Genomic DNA, 18,921 nt, shown 5'->3' with positions numbered 1-18,921 from the left:
AATTGAAATCTCCAAATTCCTGAGCAAGGCACTGCTGGGAGTTGAACCCAGGATCTCCTGTTTACTAAACAGGCGCTTTAAACAACTAAGCCACAGCGCCGCTGTAAATGCCATGTTCACACTATTGCAAGCTCTGTTGTTTTCCAAAACTCTGAAACCATAAAATTGAAATCTCTAACTTCCTGAGCAAGGCACTGCTGGGAGTTGAACCCAGGATCTCCTGTTTACTAAACAGGCTCTTTAACCAACTAAGCCACAGCGCCGCTGTAAATGCCATGTTCACACTATTGCAAGCTCTGTTGTTTTCCAAAACTCCGAAACCATAAAATTGAATTCTCTAACTTCCTGAGCAAGGCACTGCTGGGAGTTGAACCCAGGATCTCCTGTTTACTAAACAGGCAGTTTTCCAAAACTGCGAATCCATAAAATTGAAATCTCCAACTTCCTGAGCAAGGCACTGCTGGAGTTGAACCCAGGATCTCCTGTTTACGAAACAGGCACTTTGACCAACTAAGCCACAGTGCCTCTGTAAATGCCCATTTCACACTATTGTGAGCTCTGTTTTTTTCCAAAACTCTGAATCCATAAAATTGAAATCTCCAACTTCCTGAGCAAGGCACTGCTGGGAGTTGAACCCATGATCTCCTGTTTACAAGACAGGCACTTTAACCAACTAAGACACAGCGCCTCTGTAAATCCAAGGTTCAAACTATTGTAAGCTCTGTTGTTTTCCAAACCTACGAAACAATAAAGTTTAAGTCTCTAACTTCCTGAGCAAGGCACTGCTGGGAGTTGAACCCAGGATCTCCTGTTTACTAAACAGGCACTTTTCCAAAACTGCGAATCCATAAAATTGAAATCTCCAACTTCCTGAGCAAGGCACTGCTGGGAGTTGAACCCAGGATCTCCTGTTTACGAAACCGGCACTTTGACCAACTAAGCCACAGTGCCTCTTTAAATGCCCATTTCACACTATTGTGAGCTCTGTTGTTTTCCAAAACTCCGAAACCATAACATTGAAATCTCTAACTTCCTGAGCAAGGCACTGCTGGGAGTTGAACCCAGGATCTCCTGTTTACTAAACAGGCACTTTTCCAAAACTGCGAATTTATAAAATTGAAATCTCCAAATTCCTGAGCAAGGCACTGCTGGGAGTTGAACCCAGGATCTCCTGTTTACTAAACAGGCGCTTTAAACAACTAAGCCACAGCGCCGCTGTAAATGCCATGTTCACACTATTGCAAGCTCTGTTGTTTTCCAAAACTCTGAAACCATAAAATTGAAATCTCTAACTTCCTGAGCAAGGCACTGCTGGGAGTTGAACCCAGGATCTCCTGTTTACTAAACAGGCACTTTTCCAAAACTGCGAATCCATAAAATTGAAATCTCCAACTTCGTGAGCAAGGCACTGCTGGGAGTTGAACCCAGGATCTCCTGTTTACGAAACAGGCACTTTTCCAAAACTGCGAATCCATAAAATTGAAATCTCCAACTTCCTGAGCAAGGCACTGCTGGGAGTTGAACCCAGGATCTCCTGTTTACGAAACAGGCACTTTGACCAACTAAGACACAGCGCCTCTGTAAATCCAAGGTTCAAACTATTGTAAGCTCTGTTGTTTTCCAAACCTACGAAACCATAAAGTTTAAGTCTGCAACTTCCTGAGCAATGCACTTTGACCAACTAAGCCACAGTGCCTCTGGAAATGCCTATTTCACACTATTGTAAGCTCTGTTCTTTTCCAAACCTACGAAACAATAAAGTTTAAGTCTCTAACTTCCTGAGCAAGGCACTGCTGGGAGTTGAACCCAGGATCTCCTGTTTACTAAACAGGCACTTTTCCAAAACTGCGAATCCATAAAATTGAAATCTCCAACTTCCTGAGCAAGGCACTGCTGGAGTTGAACCCAGGATCTCCTGTTTACGAAACAGGCACTTTGACCAACTAAGCCACAGTGCCTCTTTAAATGCCCATTTCACACTATTGTGAGCTCTGTCTTTTTTTCAAAACTCCGAATACATAAAAGTGAAATCTCCAACTTCCTGAGCAAGGCACTGCTGGGAGTTGAACCCAGGATCTCCTGTTTACTAAACAGGCTCTTTAACCAACTAAGCCACAGCGCCGCTGTAAATGCCATGTTCACACTATTGCAAGCTCTGTTGTTTTCCAAAACTCCGAACCATAAAATTGAATTCTCTAACTTCCTGAGCAAGGCACTGCTGGGAGTTGAACCCAGGATCTCCTGTTTACTAAACAGGCACTTTTCCAAAACTGCGAATCCATAAAATTGAAATCTCCAACTTCCTGAGCAAGGCACTGCTGGAGTTGAACCCAGGATCTCCTGTTTACGAAACAGGCACTTTGACCAACTAAGCCACAGTGCCTCTGTAAATGCCCATTTCACACTATTGTGAGCTCTGTTTTTTTCCAAAACTCTGAATCCATAAAATTGAAATCTCCAACTTCCTGAGCAAGGCACTGCTGGGAGTTGAACCCAGGATCTCCTGTTTACTAAACAGGCACTTTTCCAAAACTGCGAATTTATAAAATTGAAATCTCCAAATTCCTGAGCAAGGCACTGCTGGGAGTTGAACCCAGGATCTCCTGTTTACTAAACAGGCGCTTTAAACAACTAAGCCACAGCGCCGCTGTAAATGCCATGTTCACACTATTGCAAGCTCTGTTGTTTTCCAAAACTCTGAAACCATAAAATTGAAATCTCTAACTTCCTGAGCAAGGCACTGCTGGGAGTTGAACCCAGGATCTCCTGTTTACTAAACAGGCTCTTTAACCAACTAAGCCACAGCGCCGCTGTAAATGCCATGTTCACACTATTGCAAGCTCTGTTGTTTTCCAAAACTCTGAAACCATAAAATTGAAATCTCTAACTTCCTGAGCAAGGCACTGCTGGGAGTTGAACCCAGGATCTCCTGTTTACTAAACAGGCACTTTTCCAAAACTGCGAATCCATAAAATTGAAATCTCCAACTTCGTGAGCAAGGCACTGCTGGGAGTTGAACCCAGGATCTCCTGTTTACGAAACAGGCACTTTTCCAAAACTGCGAATCCATAAAATTGAAATCTCCAACTTCCTGAGCAAGGCACTGCTGGGAGTTGAACCCAGGATCTCCTGTTTACGAAACAGGCACTTTGACCAACTAAGACACAGCGCCTCTGTAAATCCAAGGTTCAAACTATTGTAAGCTCTGTTGTTTTCCAAACCTACGAAACCATAAAGTTTAAGTCTGCAACTTCCTGAGCAATGCACTTTGACCAACTAAGCCACAGTGCCTCTGGAAATGCCTATTTCACACTATTGTAAGCTCTGTTCTTTTCCAAACCTACGAAACAATAAAGTTTAAGTCTCTAACTTCCTGAGCAAGGCACTGCTGGGAGTTGAACCCAGGATCTCCTGTTTACTAAACAGGCACTTTTCCAAAACTGCGAATCCATAAAATTGAAATCTCCAACTTCCTGAGCAAGGCACTGCTGGAGTTGAACCCAGGATCTCCTGTTTACGAAACAGGCACTTTGACCAACTAAGCCACAGTGCCTCTTTAAATGCCCATTTCACACTATTGTGAGCTCTGTCTTTTTTTCAAAACTCCGAATACATAAAAGTGAAATCTCCAACTTCCTGAGCAAGGCACTGCTGGGAGTTGAACCCAGGATCTCCTGTTTACTAAACAGGCTCTTTAACCAACTAAGCCACAGCGCCGCTGTAAATGCCATGTTCACACTATTGCAAGCTCTGTTGTTTTCCAAAACTCCGAACCATAAAATTGAATTCTCTAACTTCCTGAGCAAGGCACTGCTGGGAGTTGAACCCAGGATCTCCTGTTTACTAAACAGGCACTTTTCCAAAACTGCGAATCCATAAAATTGAAATCTCCAACTTCCTGAGCAAGGCACTGCTGGAGTTGAACCCAGGATCTCCTGTTTACGAAACAGGCACTTTGACCAACTAAGCCACAGTGCCTCTGTAAATGCCCATTTCACACTATTGTGAGCTCTGTTTTTTTCCAAAACTCTGAATCCATAAAATTGAAATCTCCAACTTCCTGAGCAAGGCACTGCTGGGAGTTGAACCCAGGATCTCCTGTTTACTAAACAGGCACTTTTCCAAAACTGCGAATTTATAAAATTGAAATCTCCAAATTCCTGAGCAAGGCACTGCTGGGAGTTGAACCCAGGATCTCCTGTTTACTAAACAGGCGCTTTAAACAACTAAGCCACAGCGCCGCTGTAAATGCCATGTTCACACTATTGCAAGCTCTGTTGTTTTCCAAAACTCTGAAACCATAAAATTGAAATCTCTAACTTCCTGAGCAAGGCACTGCTGGGAGTTGAACCCAGGATCTCCTGTTTACTAAACAGGCTCTTTAACCAACTAAGCCACAGCGCCGCTGTAAATGCCATGTTCACACTATTGCAAGCTCTGTTGTTTTCCAAAACTCCGAAACCATAAAATTGAATTCTCTAACTTCCTGAGCAAGGCACTGCTGGGAGTTGAACCCAGGATCTCCTGTTTACTAAACAGGCAGTTTTCCAAAACTGCGAATCCATAAAATTGAAATCTCCAACTTCCTGAGCAAGGCACTGCTGGAGTTGAACCCAGGATCTCCTGTTTACGAAACAGGCACTTTGACCAACTAAGCCACAGTGCCTCTGTAAATGCCCATTTCACACTATTGTGAGCTCTGTTTTTTTCCAAAACTCTGAATCCATAAAATTGAAATCTCCAACTTCCTGAGCAAGGCACTGCTGGGAGTTGAACCCATGATCTCCTGTTTACAAGACAGGCACTTTAACCAACTAAGACACAGCACCTCTGTAAATCCAAGGTTCAAACTATTGTAAGCTCTGTTGTTTTCCAAACCTACGAAACAATAAAGTTTAAGTCTCTAACTTCCTGAGCAAGGCACTGCTGGGAGTTGAACCCAGGATCTCCTGTTTACTAAACAGGCACTTTTCCAAAAATTCGAATCCATAAAATTGAAATCTCCAACTTCCTGAGCAAGGCACTGCTGGGAGTTGAACCCAGGATCTCCTGTTTACGAAACCGGCACTTTGACCAACTAAGCCACAGTGCCTCTTTAAATGCCCATTTCACACTATTGTGAGCTCTGTTGTTTTCCAAAACTCCGAAACCATAACATTGAAATCTCTAACTTCCTGAGCAAGGCACTGCTGGGAGTTGAACCCAGGATCTCCTGTTTACTAAACAGGCACTTTTCCAAAACTGCGAATTTATAAAATTGAAATCTCCAAATTCCTGAGCAAGGCACTGCTGGGAGTTGAACCCAGGATCTCCTGTTTAGTAAACAGGCGCTTTAAACAACTAAGCCACAGCGCCGCTGTAAATGCCATGTTCACACTATTGCAAGCTCTGTTGTTTTCCAAAACTCTGAAACCATAAAATTGAAATCTCTAACTTCCTGAGCAAGGCACTGCTGGGAGTTGAACCCAGGATCTCCTGTTTACTAAACAGGCACTTTTCCAAAACTGCGAATCCATAAAATTGAAATCTCCAACTTCGTGAGCAAGGCACTGCTGGGAGTTGAACCCAGGATCTCCTGTTTACGAAACAGGCACTTTTCCAAAACTGTGAATCCATAAAATTGAAATCTCCAACTTCCTGAGCAAGGCACTGCTGGGAGTTGAACCCAGGATCTCCTGTTTACGGAACAGGCACTTTGACCAACTAAGACACAGCGCCTCTGTAAATCCAAGGTTCAAACTATTGTAAGCTCTGTTGTTTTCCAAACCTACGAAACCATAAAGTTTAAGTCTGCAACTTCCTGAGCAATGCACTTTGACCAACTAAGCCACAGTGCCTCTGGAAATGCCTATTTCACACTATTGTAAGCTCTGTTCTTTTCCAAACCTACGAAACAATAAAGTTTAAGTCTCTAACTTCCTGAGCAAGGCACTGCTGGGAGTTGAACCCAGGATCTCCTGTTTACTAAACAGGCACTTTTCCAAAACTGCGAATCCATAAAATTGAAATCTCCAACTTCCTGAGCAAGGCACTGCTGGAGTTGAACCCAGGATCTCCTGTTTACGAAACAGGCACTTTGACCAACTAAGCCACAGTGCCTCTTTAAATGCCCATTTCACACTATTGTGAGCTCTGTCTTTTTTTCAAAACTCCGAATACATAAAAGTGAAATCTCCAACTTCCTGAGCAAGGCACTGCTAAGAGTTGAACCCAGGATCTACTGTTTACTAAACAGGCTCTTTAACCAACTAAGCCACAGCGCCGCTGTAAATGCCATGTTCACACTATTGCAAGCTCTGTTGTTTTCCAAAACTCCGAAACCATAAAATTGAATTCTCTAACTTCCTGAGCAAGGCACTGCTGGGAGTTGAACCCAGGATCTCCTGTTTACTAAACAGGCACTTTTCCAAAACTGCGAATCCATAAAATTGAAATCTCCAACTTCCTGAGCAAGGCACTGCTGGAGTTGAACCCAGGATCTCCTGTTTACGAAACAGGCACTTTGACCAACTAAGCCACAGTGCCTCTGTAAATGCCCATTTCACACTATTGTGAGCTCTGTTTTTTTCCAAAACTCTGAATCCATAAAATTGAAATCTCCAACTTCCTGAGCAAGGCACTGCTGGGAGTTGAACCCATGATCTCCTGTTTACAAGACAGGCACTTTAACCAACTAAGACACAGCGCCTCTGTAAATCCAAGGTTCAAACTATTGTAAGCTCTGTTGTTTTCCAAACCTACGAAACAATAAAGTTTAAGTCTCTAACTTCCTGAGCAAGGCACTGTTGGGAGTTGAACCCAGGATCTCCTGTTTACTAAACAGGCACTTTTCCAAAACTGCGAATCCATAAAATTGAAATCTCCAACTTCCTGAGCAAGGCACTGCTGGGAGTTGAACCCAGGATCTCCTGTTTACGAAACCGGCACTTTGACCAACTAAGCCACAGTGCCTCTTTAAATGCCCATTTCACACTATTGTGAGCTCTGTTGTTTTCCAAAACTCCGAAACCATAACCTTGAAATCTCTAACTTCCTGAGCAAGGCACTGCTGGGAGTTGAACCCAGGATCTCCTGTTTACTAAACAGGCACTTTTCCAAAACTGCGAATTTATAAAATTGAAATCTCCAAATTCCTGAGCAAGGCACTGCTGGGAGTTGAACCCAGGATCTCCTGTTTACTAAACAGGCGCTTTAAACAACTAAGCCACAGCGCCGCTGTAAATGCCATGTTCACACTATTGCAAGCTCTGTTGTTTTCCAAAACTCTGAAACCATAAAATTGAAATCTCTAACTTCCTGAGCAAGGCACTGCTGGGAGTTGAACCCAGGATCTCCTGTTTACTAAACAGGCTCTTTAACCAACTAAGCCACAGCGCCGCTGTAAATGCCATGTTCACACTATTGCAAGCTCTGTTGTTTTCCAAAACTCCGAAACCATAAAATTGAATTCTCTAACTTCCTGAGCAAGGCACTGCTGGGAGTTGAACCCAGGATCTCCTGTTTACTAAACAGGCAGTTTTCCAAAACTGCGAATCCATAAAATTGAAATCTCCAACTTCCTGAGCAAGGCACTGCTGGAGTTGAACCCAGGATCTCCTGTTTACGAAACAGGCACTTTGACCAACTAAGCCACAGTGCCTCTGTAAATGCCCATTTCACACTATTGTGAGCTCTGTTTTTTTCCAAAACTCTGAATCCATAAAATTGAAATCTCCAACTTCCTGAGCAAGGCACTGCTGGGAGTTGAACCCATGATCTCCTGTTTACAAGACAGGCACTTTAACCAACTAAGACACAGCGCCTCTGTAAATCCAAGGTTCAAACTATTGTAAGCTCTGTTGTTTTCCAAACCTACGAAACAATAAAGTTTAAGTCTCTAACTTCCTGAGCAAGGCACTGCTGGGAGTTGAACCCAGGATCTCCTGTTTACTAAACAGGCACATTTCCAAAACTGCGAATCCATAAAATTGAAATCTCCAACTTCCTGAGCAAGGCACTGCTGGGAGTTGAACCCAGGATCTCCTGTTTACGAAACCGGCACTTTGACCAACTAAGCCACAGTGCCTCTTTAAATGCCCATTTCACACTATTGTGAGCTCTGTTGTTTTCCAAAACTCCGAAACCATAACATTGAAATCTCTAACTTCCTGAGCAAGGCACTGCTGGGAGTTGAACCCAGGATCTCCTGTTTACTAAACAGGCACTTTTCCAAAACTGCGAATTTATAAAATTGAAATCTCCAAATTCCTGAGCAAGGCACTGCTGGGAGTTGAACCCAGGATCTCCTGTTTACTAAACAGGCGCTTTAAACAACTAAGCCACAGCGCCGCTGTAAATGCCATGTTCACACTATTGCAAGCTCTGTTGTTTTCCAAAACTCTGAAACCATAAAATTGAAATCTCTAACTTCCTGAGCAAGGCACTGCTGGGAGTTGAACCCAGGATCTCCTGTTTACTAAACAGGCACTTTTCCAAAACTGCGAATCCATAAAATTGAAATCTCCAACTTCGTGAGCAAGGCACTGCTGGGAGTTGAACCCAGGATCTCGTGTTTACTAAACAGGCACTTTAACCAACTAAGCCACAGCTCAGCTGTAAATGCCATGTTCACACTATTGCAAGCTCTGTTGTTTTCCAAAACTACGAAACCATAAAATTCAAGTCCATAATTACATGAAAGAGGCACTGCTGGGAGTTGAACACGGGATCTCCTGTTTTCGAAACAGGCACTTTGACCAACTAAGCCACAGTGGCTCTGTAAATGCCCATTTCACACTATTGCAAGCTCTGTTGTTTTCCAAAACTCCGAAACCATAAAATTGAAATCTCTAACTTCCTGAGCAAGGCACTGCTGGGAGTTGAACCCAGGATCTCCTGTTTACCAAACAGGCACTTTTCCAAAACTGCGAATCCATAAAATTGAAATCTCCAACTTCCTGAGCAAGGCACTGCTGGGAGTTGAACCCAGGATCTCCTGTTTACGAAACAGGCACTTTTCCAAAACTGCGAATTTAAAAAATTGAAATCTCCAACTTCCTGAGCAAGGCACTGCTGGGAGTTGAACCCAGGATCTCCTGTTTACTAAACAGGCGCTTTAACCAACTAAGCCACAGCACCGCTGTAAATGCCATGTTCACACTATTGCAAGCTCTGTTGTTTTCCAAAACTCCGAAACCATAAAATTGAAATCTCTAACTTCCTGACCAAGGCACTGCTGGGAGTTGAACCCAGGATCTCCTGTTTACTAAACAGGCAGTTTTCCAAAACTGCGAATCCATAAAATTGAAATCTCCAACTTCCTGAGCAAGGCACTGCTGGAGTTGAACCCAGGATCTCCTGTTTACGAAACAGGCACTTTGACCAACTAAGCCACAGTGCCTCTGTAAATGCCCATTTCACACTATTGTGAGCTCTGTTTTTTTCCAAAACTCTGAATCCATAAAATTGAAATCTCCAACTTCCTGAGCAAGGCACTGCTGGGAGTTGAACCCATGATCTCCTGTTTACAAGACAGGCACTTTAACCAACTAAGACACAGCGCCTCTGTAAATCCAAGGTTCAAACTATTGTAAGCTCTGTTGTTTTCCAAACCTACGAAACAATAAAGTTTAAGTCTCTAACTTCCTGAGCAAGGCACTGCTGGGAGTTGAACCCAGGATCTCCTGTTTACTAAACAGGCACATTTCCAAAACTGCGAATCCATAAAATTGAAATCTCCAACTTCCTGAGCAAGGCACTGCTGGGAGTTGAACCCAGGATCTCCTGTTTACGAAACCGGCACTTTGACCAACTAAGCCACAGTGCCTCTTTAAATGCCCATTTCACACTATTGTGAGCTCTGTTGTTTTCCAAAACTCCGAAACCATAACATTGAAATCTCTAACTTCCTGAGCAAGGCACTGCTGGGAGTTGAACCCAGGATCTCCTGTTTACTAAACAGGCACTTTTCCAAAACTGCGAATTTATAAAATTGAAATCTCCAAATTCCTGAGCAAGGCACTGCTGGGAGTTGAACCCAGGATCTCCTGTTTACTAAACAGGCGCTTTAAACAACTAAGCCACAGCGCCGCTGTAAATGCCATGTTCACACTATTGCAAGCTCTGTTGTTTTCCAAAACTCTGAAACCATAAAATTGAAATCTCTAACTTCCTGAGCAAGGCACTGCTGGGAGTTGAACCCAGGATCTCCTGTTTACTAAACAGGCACTTTTCCAAAACTGCGAATCCATAAAATTGAAATCTCCAACTTCGTGAGCAAGGCACTGCTGGGAGTTGAACCCAGGATCTCCTGTTTACGAAACAGGCACTTTTCCAAAACTGCGAATCCATAAAATTGAAATCTCCAACTTCCTGAGCAAGGCACTGCTGGGTGTTGAACCCAGGATCTCCTGTTTACGAAACAGGCACTTTGACCAACCAAGCCACAGCGCCTCTGTAAATCCAAGGTTCAAACTATTGTAAGATCTGTTGTTTTCCAAACCTACGAAACCATAAAGTTTAAGTCTGCAACTTCCTGAGCAATGCACTTTGACCAACTAAGCCACAGTGCCTCTGGAAATGCCTATTTCACACTATTGTAAGCTCTGTTCTTTTCCAAACCTACGAAACAATAAAGTTTAAGTCTCTAACTTCCTGAGCAAGGCACTGCTGGGAGTTGAACCCAGGATCTCCTGTTTACTAAACAGGCACTTTTCCAAAACTGCGAATCCATAAAATTGAAATCTCCAACTTCCTGAGCAAGGCACTGCTGGAGTTGAACCCAGGATCTCCTGTTTACGAAACATGCACTTTAACCAATTAAGCCACAGTGCCTCTTTAAATGCCCATTTCACACTATTGTGAGCTATGTTTTTTTTCCAAAACTCCGAATACATAAAATTGAAATCTCCAACTTCCTGAGCAAGGCACTGCTGGGAGTTGAACCCAGGATCTCGTGTTTACTAAACAGGCACTTTAACCAACTAAGCCACAGCTCAGCTGTAAATGCCATGTTCACACTATTGCAAGCTCTGTTGTTTTCCAAAACTACGAAACCATAAAATTCAAGTCCATAATTACATGAAAGAGGCACTGCTGGGAGTTGAACACGGGATCTCCTGTTTTCGAAACAGGCACTTTGACCAACTAAGCCACAGTGGCTCTGTAAATGCCCATTTCACACTATTGCAAGCTCTGTTGTTTTCCAAAACTCCGAAACCATAAAATTGAAATCTCTAACTTCCTGAGCAAGGCACTGCTGGGAGTTGAACCCAGGATCTCCTGTTTACCAAACAGGCACTTTTCCAAAACTGCGAATCCATAAAATTGAAATCTCCAACTTCCTGAGCAAGGCACTGCTGGGAGTTGAACCCAGGATCTCCTGTTTACGAAACAGGCACTTTTCCAAAACTGCGAATTTAAAAAATTGACATCTCCAACTTCCTGAGCAAGGCACTGCTGGGAGTTGAACCCAGGATCTCCTGTTTACTAAACAGGCGCTTTAACCAACTAAGCCACAGCACCGCTGTAAATGCCATGTTCACACTATTGCAAGCTCTGTTGTTTTCCAAAACTCCGAAACCATAAAATTGAAATCTCTAACTTCCTGACCAAGGCACTGCTGGGAGTTGAACCCAGGATCTCCTGTTTACTAAACAGGCACATTTCCAAAACTGCGAATCCATAAAATTGAAATCTCCAACTTCCTGAGCAAGGCACTGCTGGGAGTTGAACCCAGGATCTCCTGTTTACGAAACCGGCACTTTGACCAACTAAGCCACAGTGCCTCTTTAAATGCCCATTTCACACTATTGTGAGCTCTGTTGTTTTCCAAAACTCCGAAACCATAACATTGAAATCTCTAACTTCCTGAGCAAGGCACTGCTGGGAGTTGAACCCAGGATCTCCTGTTTACTAAACAGGCACTTTTCCAAAACTGCGAATTTATAAAATTGAAATCTCCAAATTCCTGAGCAAGGCACTGCTGGGAGTTGAACCCAGGATCTCCTGTTTACTAAACAGGCGCTTTAAACAACTAAGCCACAGCGCCGCTGTAAATGCCATGTTCACACTATTGCAAGCTCTGTTGTTTTCCAAAACTCTGAAACCATAAAATTGAAATCTCTAACTTCCTGAGCAAGGCACTGCTGGGAGTTGAACCCAGGATCTCCTGTTTACTAAACAGGCACTTTTCCAAAACTGCGAATCCATAAAATTGAAATCTCCAACTTCCTGAGCAAGGCACTGCTGGGAGTTGAACCCAGGATCTCCTGTTTACGAAACAGGCACTTTTCCAAAACTGCGAATCCATAAAATTGAAATCTCCAACTTCCTGAGCAAGGCACTGCTGGGTGTTGAACCCAGGATCTCCTGTTTACGAAACAGGCACTTTGACCAACTAAGACACAGCGCCTCTGTAAATCCAAGGTTCAAACTATTGTAAGCTCTGTTGTTTTCCAAACCTACGAAACCATAAAGTTTAAGTCTGCAACTTCCTGAGCAATGCACTTTGACCAACTAAGCCACAGTGCCTCTGGAAATGCCTATTTCACACTATTGTAAGCTCTGTTCTTTTCCAAACCTACGAAACAATAAAGTTTAAGTCTCTAACTTCCTGAGCAAGGCACTGCTGGGAGTTGAACCCAGGATCTCCTGTTTACTAAACAGGCACTTTTCCAAAACTGCGAATCCATAAAATTGAAATCTCCAACTTCCTGAGCAAGGCACTGCTGGAGTTGAACCCAGGATCTCCTGTTTACGAAACATGCACTTTAACCAATTAAGCCACAGTGCCTCTTTAAATGCCCATTTCACACTATTGTGAGCTATGTTTTTTTTCCAAAACTCCGAATACATAAAATTGAAATCTCCAACTTCCTGAGCAAGGCACTGCTGGGAGTTGAACCCAGGATCTCGTTTTTACTAAACAGGCACTTTAACCAACTAAGCCACAGCTCAGCTGTAAATGCCATGTTCACACTATTGCAAGCTCTGTTGTTTTCCAAAACTACGAAACCATAAAATTCAAGTCCATAATTACATGAAAGAGGCACTGCTGGGAGTTGAACACGGGATCTCCTGTTTTCGAAACAGGCACTTTGACCAACTAAGCCACAGTGGCTCTGTAAATGCCCATTTCACACTATTGCAAGCTCTGTTGTTTTCCAAAACTCCGAAACCATAAAATTGAAATCTCTAACTTCCTGAGCAAGGCACTGCTGGGAGTTGAACCCAGGATCTCCTGTTTACCAAACAGGCACTTTTCCAAAACTGCGAATCCATAAAATTGAAATCTCCAACTTCCTGAGCAAGGCACTGCTGGGAGTTGAACCCAGGATCTCCTGTTTACGAAACAGGCACTTTTCCAAAACTGCGAATTTAAAAAATTGAAATCTCCAACTTCCTGAGCAAGGCACTGCTGGGAGTTGAACCCAGGATCTCCTGTTTACTAAACAGGCGCTTTAACCAACTAAGCCACAGCACCGCTGTAAATGCCATGTTCACACTATTGCAAGCTCTGTTGTTTTCCAAAACTCCGAAACCATAAAATTGAAATCTCTAACTTCCTGACCAAGGCACTGCTGGGAGTTGAACCCAGGATCTCCTGTTTACTAAACAGGCACATTTCCAAAACTGCGAATCCATAAAATTGAAATCTCCAACTTCCTGAGCAAGGCACTGCTGGGAGTTGAACCCAGGATCTCCTGTTTACGAAACCGGCACTTTGACCAACTAAGCCACAGTGCCTCTTTAAATGCCCATTTCACACTATTGTGAGCTCTGTTGTTTTCCAAAACTCCGAAACCATAACATTGAAATCTCTAACTTCCTGAGCAAGGCACTGCTGGGAGTTGAACCCAGGATCTCCTGTTTACTAAACAGGCGCTTTAACCAACTAAGCCACAGCTCAGCTGTAAATGCCATGTTCACACTATTGCAAGCTCTGTTGTTTTCCAAAACTACGAAACCATAAAATTCAAGTCCATAATTACATGAAAGAGGCACTGCTGGGAGTTGAACACGGGATCTCCTGTTTTCGAAAAAGGCACTTTGACCAACTAAGCCACAGTGCCTCTGTAAATGCCCATTTCACACTATTGCAAGCTCTGTTGTTTTCCAAAACTCCGAAACCATAAAATTGAAATCTCTAACTTCCTGACCAAGGCACTGCTGGGAGTTGAACCCAGGATCTCCTGTTTACTAAACAGGCACTTTTCCAAAACTGCGAATTTATAAAATTGAAATCTCCAAATTCCTGAGCAAGGCACTGCTGGGAGTTGAACCCAGGATCTCCTGTTTACTAAACAGGCGCTTTAAACAACTAAGCCACAGCGCCGCTGTAAATGCCATGTTCACACTATTGCAAGCTCTGTTGTTTTCCAAAACTCTGAAACCATAAAATTGAAATCTCTAACTTCCTGAGCAAGGCACTGCTGGGAGTTGAACCCAGGATCTCCTGTTTACTAAACAGGCACTTTTCCAAAACTGCGAATCCATAAAATTGAAATCTCCAACTTCGTGAGCAAGGCACTGCTGGGAGTTGAACCCAGGATCTCCTGTTTACGAAACAGGCACTTTTCCAAAACTGCGATTCCATAAAATTGAAATCTCCAACTTCCTGAGCAAGGCACTGCTGGGAGTTGAACCCAGGATCTCCTGTTTACGAAACAGGCACTTTGACCAACTAAGACACAGCGCCTCTGTAAATCCAAGGTTCAAACTATTGTAAGCTCTGTTGTTTTCCAAACCTACGAAACCATAAAGTTTAAGTCTGCAACTTCCTGAGCAATGCACTTTGACCAACTAAGCCACAGTGCCTCTGGAAATGCCTATTTCACACTATTGTAAGCTCTGTTCTTTTCCAAACCTACGAAACAATAAAGTTTAAGTCTCTAACTTCCTGAGCAAGGCACTGCTGGGAGTTGAACCCAGGATCTCCTGTTTACTAAACAGGCACTTTTCCAAAACTGCGAATCCATAAAATTGAAATCTCCAACTTCCTGAGCAAGGCACTGCTGGGAGTTGAACCCAGGATCTCCTGTTTACGAAACAGGTACTTTGACCAACTAAGCCACAGTGCCTCTTTAAATGCCCATTTCACACTATTGTGAGCTCTGTTTTTTTTCCAAAATTCCGAATACATAAAATTGAAATCTCCAACTTCCTGAGCAAGGCACTGCTGGGAGTTGAACCCAGGATCTCGTGTTTACTAAACAGGCTCTTTTACCAACTAAGCCACAGCTCTGCTGTAAATGCAATGTTCACACTATTGCAAGCTCTGTTGTTTTCCAAAACTACGAAACCATAAAATTCATGTCCATAATTACATGAAAGAGGCACTGCTGGGAGTTGAACACGGGATCTCCTGTTTACGAAACAGGCACTTTGACCAACTAAGCCACAGTGCCTCTGTAAATGCCCATTTCACACTATTGTGAGCTCTGTTTTTTTCCAAAACTCTGAATCCATAAAATTGAAATCTCCAACTTCCTGAGCAAGGCACTGCTGGGAGTTGAACCCAGGATCTCCTGTTTACGAAACAGGTACTTTGACCAACTAAGCCACAGTGCCTCTTTAAATGCCCATTTCACACTATTGTGAGCTCTGTCTTTTTTTCAAAACTCCGAATACATAAAAGTGAAATCTCCAACTTCCTGAGCAAGGCACTGCTGGGAGTTGAACCCAGGATCTCCTGTTTACTAAACAGGCTCTTTAACCAACTAAGCCACAGCGCCGCTGTAAATGCCATGTTCACACTATTGCAAGCTCTGTTGTTTTCCAAAACTCCGAAACCATAAAATTGAATTCTCTAACTTCCTGAGCAAGGCACTGCTGGGAGTTGAACCCAGGATCTCCTGTTTACTAAACAGGCACTTTTCCAAAACTGCGAATCCATAAAATTGAAATCTCCAACTTCCTGAGCAAGGCACTGCTGGAGTTGAACCCAGGATCTCCTGTTTACGAAACAGGCACTTTGACCAACTAAGCCACAGTGCCTCTGTAAATGCCCATTTCACACTATTGTGAGCTCTGTTTTTTTCCAAAACTCTGAATCCATAAAATTGAAATCTCCAACTTCCTGAGCAAGGCACTGCTGGGAGTTGAACCCATGATCTCCTGTTTACAAGACAGGCACTTTAACCAACTAAGACACAGCGCCTCTGTAAATCCAAGGTTCAAACTATTGTAAGCTCTGTTGTTTTCCAAACCTACGAAACAATAAAGTTTAAGTCTCTAACTTCCTGAGCAAGGCACTGCTGGGAGTTGAACCCAGGATCTCCTGTTTACTAAACAGGCACTTTTCCAAAACTGCGAATCCATAAAATTGAAATCTCCAACTTCCTGAGCAAGGCACTGCTGGGAGTTGAACCCAGGATCTCCTGTTTACGAAACAGGCACTTTGACCAACTAAGCCACAGTGCCTCTTTAAATGCCCATTTCACACTATTGTGAGCTCTGTTGTTTTCCAAAACTCCGAAACCATAACCTTGAAATCTCTAACTTCCTGAGCAAGGCACTGCTGGGAGTTGAACCCAGGATCTCCTGTTTACTAAACAGGCACTTTTCCAAAACTGCGAATTTATAAAATTGAAATCTCCAAATTCCTGAGCAAGGCACTGCTGGGAGTTGAACCCAGGATCTCCTGTTTACTAAACAGGCGCTTTAAACAACTAAGCCACAGCGCCGCTGTAAATGCCATGTTCACACTATTGCAAGCTCTGTTGTTTTCCAAAACTCCGAAACCATAAAATTGAAATCTCTAACTTCCTGAGCAAGGCACTGCTGGGAGTTGAACCCAGGATCTCCTGTTTACTAAACAGGCACTTTTCCAAAACTGCGAATCCATAAAATTGAAATCTCCAACTTCGTGAGCAAGGCACTGCTGGGAGTTGAACCCAGGATCTCCTGTTTACGAAACAGGCACTTTTCCAAAACTGCGAATCCATAAAATTGAAATCTCCAACTTCCTGAGCAAGGCACTGCTGGGAGTTGAACCCAGGATCTCCTGTTTACGAAACAGGCACTTTGACCAACTAAGACACAGCGCCTCTGTAAATCCAAGGTTCAAACTATTGTAAGCTCTGTTGTTTTCCAAACCTACGAAACCATAAAGTTTAAGTCTGCAACTTCCTGAGCAATGCACTTTGACCAACTAAGCCACAGTGCCTCTGGAAATGCCTATTTCACACTATTGTAAGCTCTGTTCTTTTCCAAACCTACGAAACAATAAAGTTTAAGTCTCTAACTTCCTGAGCAAGGCACTGCTGGGAGTTGAACCCAGGATCTCCTGTTTACTAAACAGGCACTTTAACCAACTAAGCCACAGCGCCGCTGTAAATGCCATGTTCACACTATTGCAAGCTCTGTTGTTTTCCAAAACTACGAAACCATAAAATTCAAGTCCATAATTACATGAAAGAGGCACTGCTGTGAGTTGAACACGGGATCTCCTGTTTACGAAACAGGCACTTTGACCAACTAAGCCACAGTGCCTCTGTAAATGCCCATTTCACACTATTGTGAGCTCTGTTTTTTTCCAAAACTCTGAATCCATAAAATTGAAATCTCCAACTTCCTGAGCAAGGCACTGCTGGGAGTTGAACCCAGGATCTCCTGTTTACTAAACAGGCACTTTAACCAACTAAGCCACAGCGCCGCTGTAAATGCCATGTTCACACTATTGCAAGCTCTGTTGTTTTCCAAAACTCCGAAACCATAAAATTGAATTCTCTAACTTCCTGAGCAAGGCACTGCTGGGAGTTGAACCCAGGATCTCCTGTTTACTAAACAGGCACTTTTCCAAAACTGCGAATCCATAAAATTGAAATCTCCAACTTCCTGAGCAAGGCACTGCTGGAGTTGAACCCAGGATCTCCTGTTTACTAAACAGGCACTTTAACCAACTAAGCCACAGCGCCGCTGTAAATGCCATGTTCACACTATTGCAAGCTCTGTTGTTTTCCAAAACTCCGAAACCATAAAATTGAATTCTCTAACTTCCTGAGCAAGGCACTGCTGGGAGTTGAACCCAGGATCTCCTGTTTACTAAACAGGCACTTTTCCAAAACTGCGAATCCATAAAATTGAAATCTCCAACTTCCTGAGCAAGGCACTGCTGGAGTTGAACCCAGGATCTCCTGTTTACGAAACAGGCACTTTGACCAACTAAGCCACAGTGCCTCTGTAAATGCCCATTTCACACTATTGTGAGCTCTGTTTTTTTCCAAAACTCTGAATCCATAAAATTGAAATCTCCAACTTCCTGAGCAAGGCACTGCTGGGAGTTGAACCCATGATCTCCTGTTTACAAGACAGGCACTTTAACCAACTAAGACACAGCGCCTCTGTAAATCCAAGGTTCAAACTATTGTAAGCTCTGTTGTTTTCCAAACCTACGAAACAATAAAGTTTAAGTCTCTAACTTCCTGAGCAAGGCACTGCTGGGAGTTGAACCCAGGATCTCCTGTTTACTAAACAGGCACTTTTCCAAAACTGCGAATCCATAAAATTGAAATCTCCAACTTCCTGAGCAAGGCACTGCTGGGAGTTGAACCCAGGATCTCCTGTTTACGAAACAGGCACTTTGACCAACTAAGCCACAGTGCCTCTGTAAATGCCCATTTGACACTATTGTGAGCTCTGTTTTTTTCCAAAACTCCGAATACATAAAATTGAAATCTCCAACATCCTGAGCAAGTCACTGCTGGGAGTTGAACCCAGGATCTCGTGTTTACTAAACAGGCCCTTTTACCAACTAAGCCACAGCGCCGCTGTAAATGCAATGTTCACACTATTGCAAGCTCTGTTGTTTTCCAAAACTCCGAATACATAAAATTGAAATCTCTAACTTCCTGAGCAAGGCACTGCTGGGAGTTGAACCCAGGATCTCCTGTTTACTAAACAGGCACTTTAACCAACTAAGCCACAGCGCTGCTGTAAATG

At 43.2% G+C, this 18,921-nt stretch overlaps 9 non-coding genes across 9 annotated transcripts; all 9 read right to left on the bottom strand.

Moving 5' to 3' along the window:
• Positions 1-5,281: 5,281 nt before the first annotated feature.
• Positions 5,282-5,355, bottom strand: trnas-acu. Its single transcript has one exon. It is a non-coding gene; the product is annotated as a tRNA-Ser (tRNA).
• A 3,325-nt stretch (positions 5,356-8,680) lies between these two features.
• trnas-cga lies at positions 8,681-8,754 on the bottom strand. The gene has a single exon. It is a non-coding gene; the product is annotated as a tRNA-Ser (tRNA).
• A 2,311-nt stretch (positions 8,755-11,065) lies between these two features.
• Positions 11,066-11,139, bottom strand: trnas-cga. Its single transcript has one exon. It is a non-coding gene; the product is annotated as a tRNA-Ser (tRNA).
• Positions 11,140-13,025: 1,886 nt separating this feature from the next.
• trnas-cga lies at positions 13,026-13,099 on the bottom strand. Its single transcript has one exon. It is a non-coding gene; the product is annotated as a tRNA-Ser (tRNA).
• Positions 13,100-13,977: 878 nt separating this feature from the next.
• trnas-cga lies at positions 13,978-14,051 on the bottom strand. Its single transcript has one exon. It is a non-coding gene; the product is annotated as a tRNA-Ser (tRNA).
• A 934-nt stretch (positions 14,052-14,985) lies between these two features.
• On the bottom strand, positions 14,986-15,059 carry trnat-cgu. Its single transcript has one exon. It is a non-coding gene; the product is annotated as a tRNA-Thr (tRNA).
• Positions 15,060-15,475: 416 nt separating this feature from the next.
• trnat-cgu lies at positions 15,476-15,549 on the bottom strand. Its single transcript has one exon. It is a non-coding gene; the product is annotated as a tRNA-Thr (tRNA).
• A 778-nt stretch (positions 15,550-16,327) lies between these two features.
• trnat-cgu lies at positions 16,328-16,401 on the bottom strand. Its single transcript has one exon. It is a non-coding gene; the product is annotated as a tRNA-Thr (tRNA).
• A 2,110-nt stretch (positions 16,402-18,511) lies between these two features.
• trnat-cgu lies at positions 18,512-18,585 on the bottom strand. Its single transcript has one exon. It is a non-coding gene; the product is annotated as a tRNA-Thr (tRNA).
• Between the last annotated feature and the right edge of the window lie 336 nt (positions 18,586-18,921).

The sequence above is a fragment of the Cyclopterus lumpus genome, chromosome 15 (assembly GCF_009769545.1).
Source record: "Cyclopterus lumpus isolate fCycLum1 chromosome 15, fCycLum1.pri, whole genome shotgun sequence".
Classification (NCBI taxonomy): Eukaryota; Metazoa; Chordata; class Actinopteri; order Perciformes; family Cyclopteridae; genus Cyclopterus; species Cyclopterus lumpus.
This window is presented reverse-complemented; position numbering and strand designations above follow the sequence as displayed.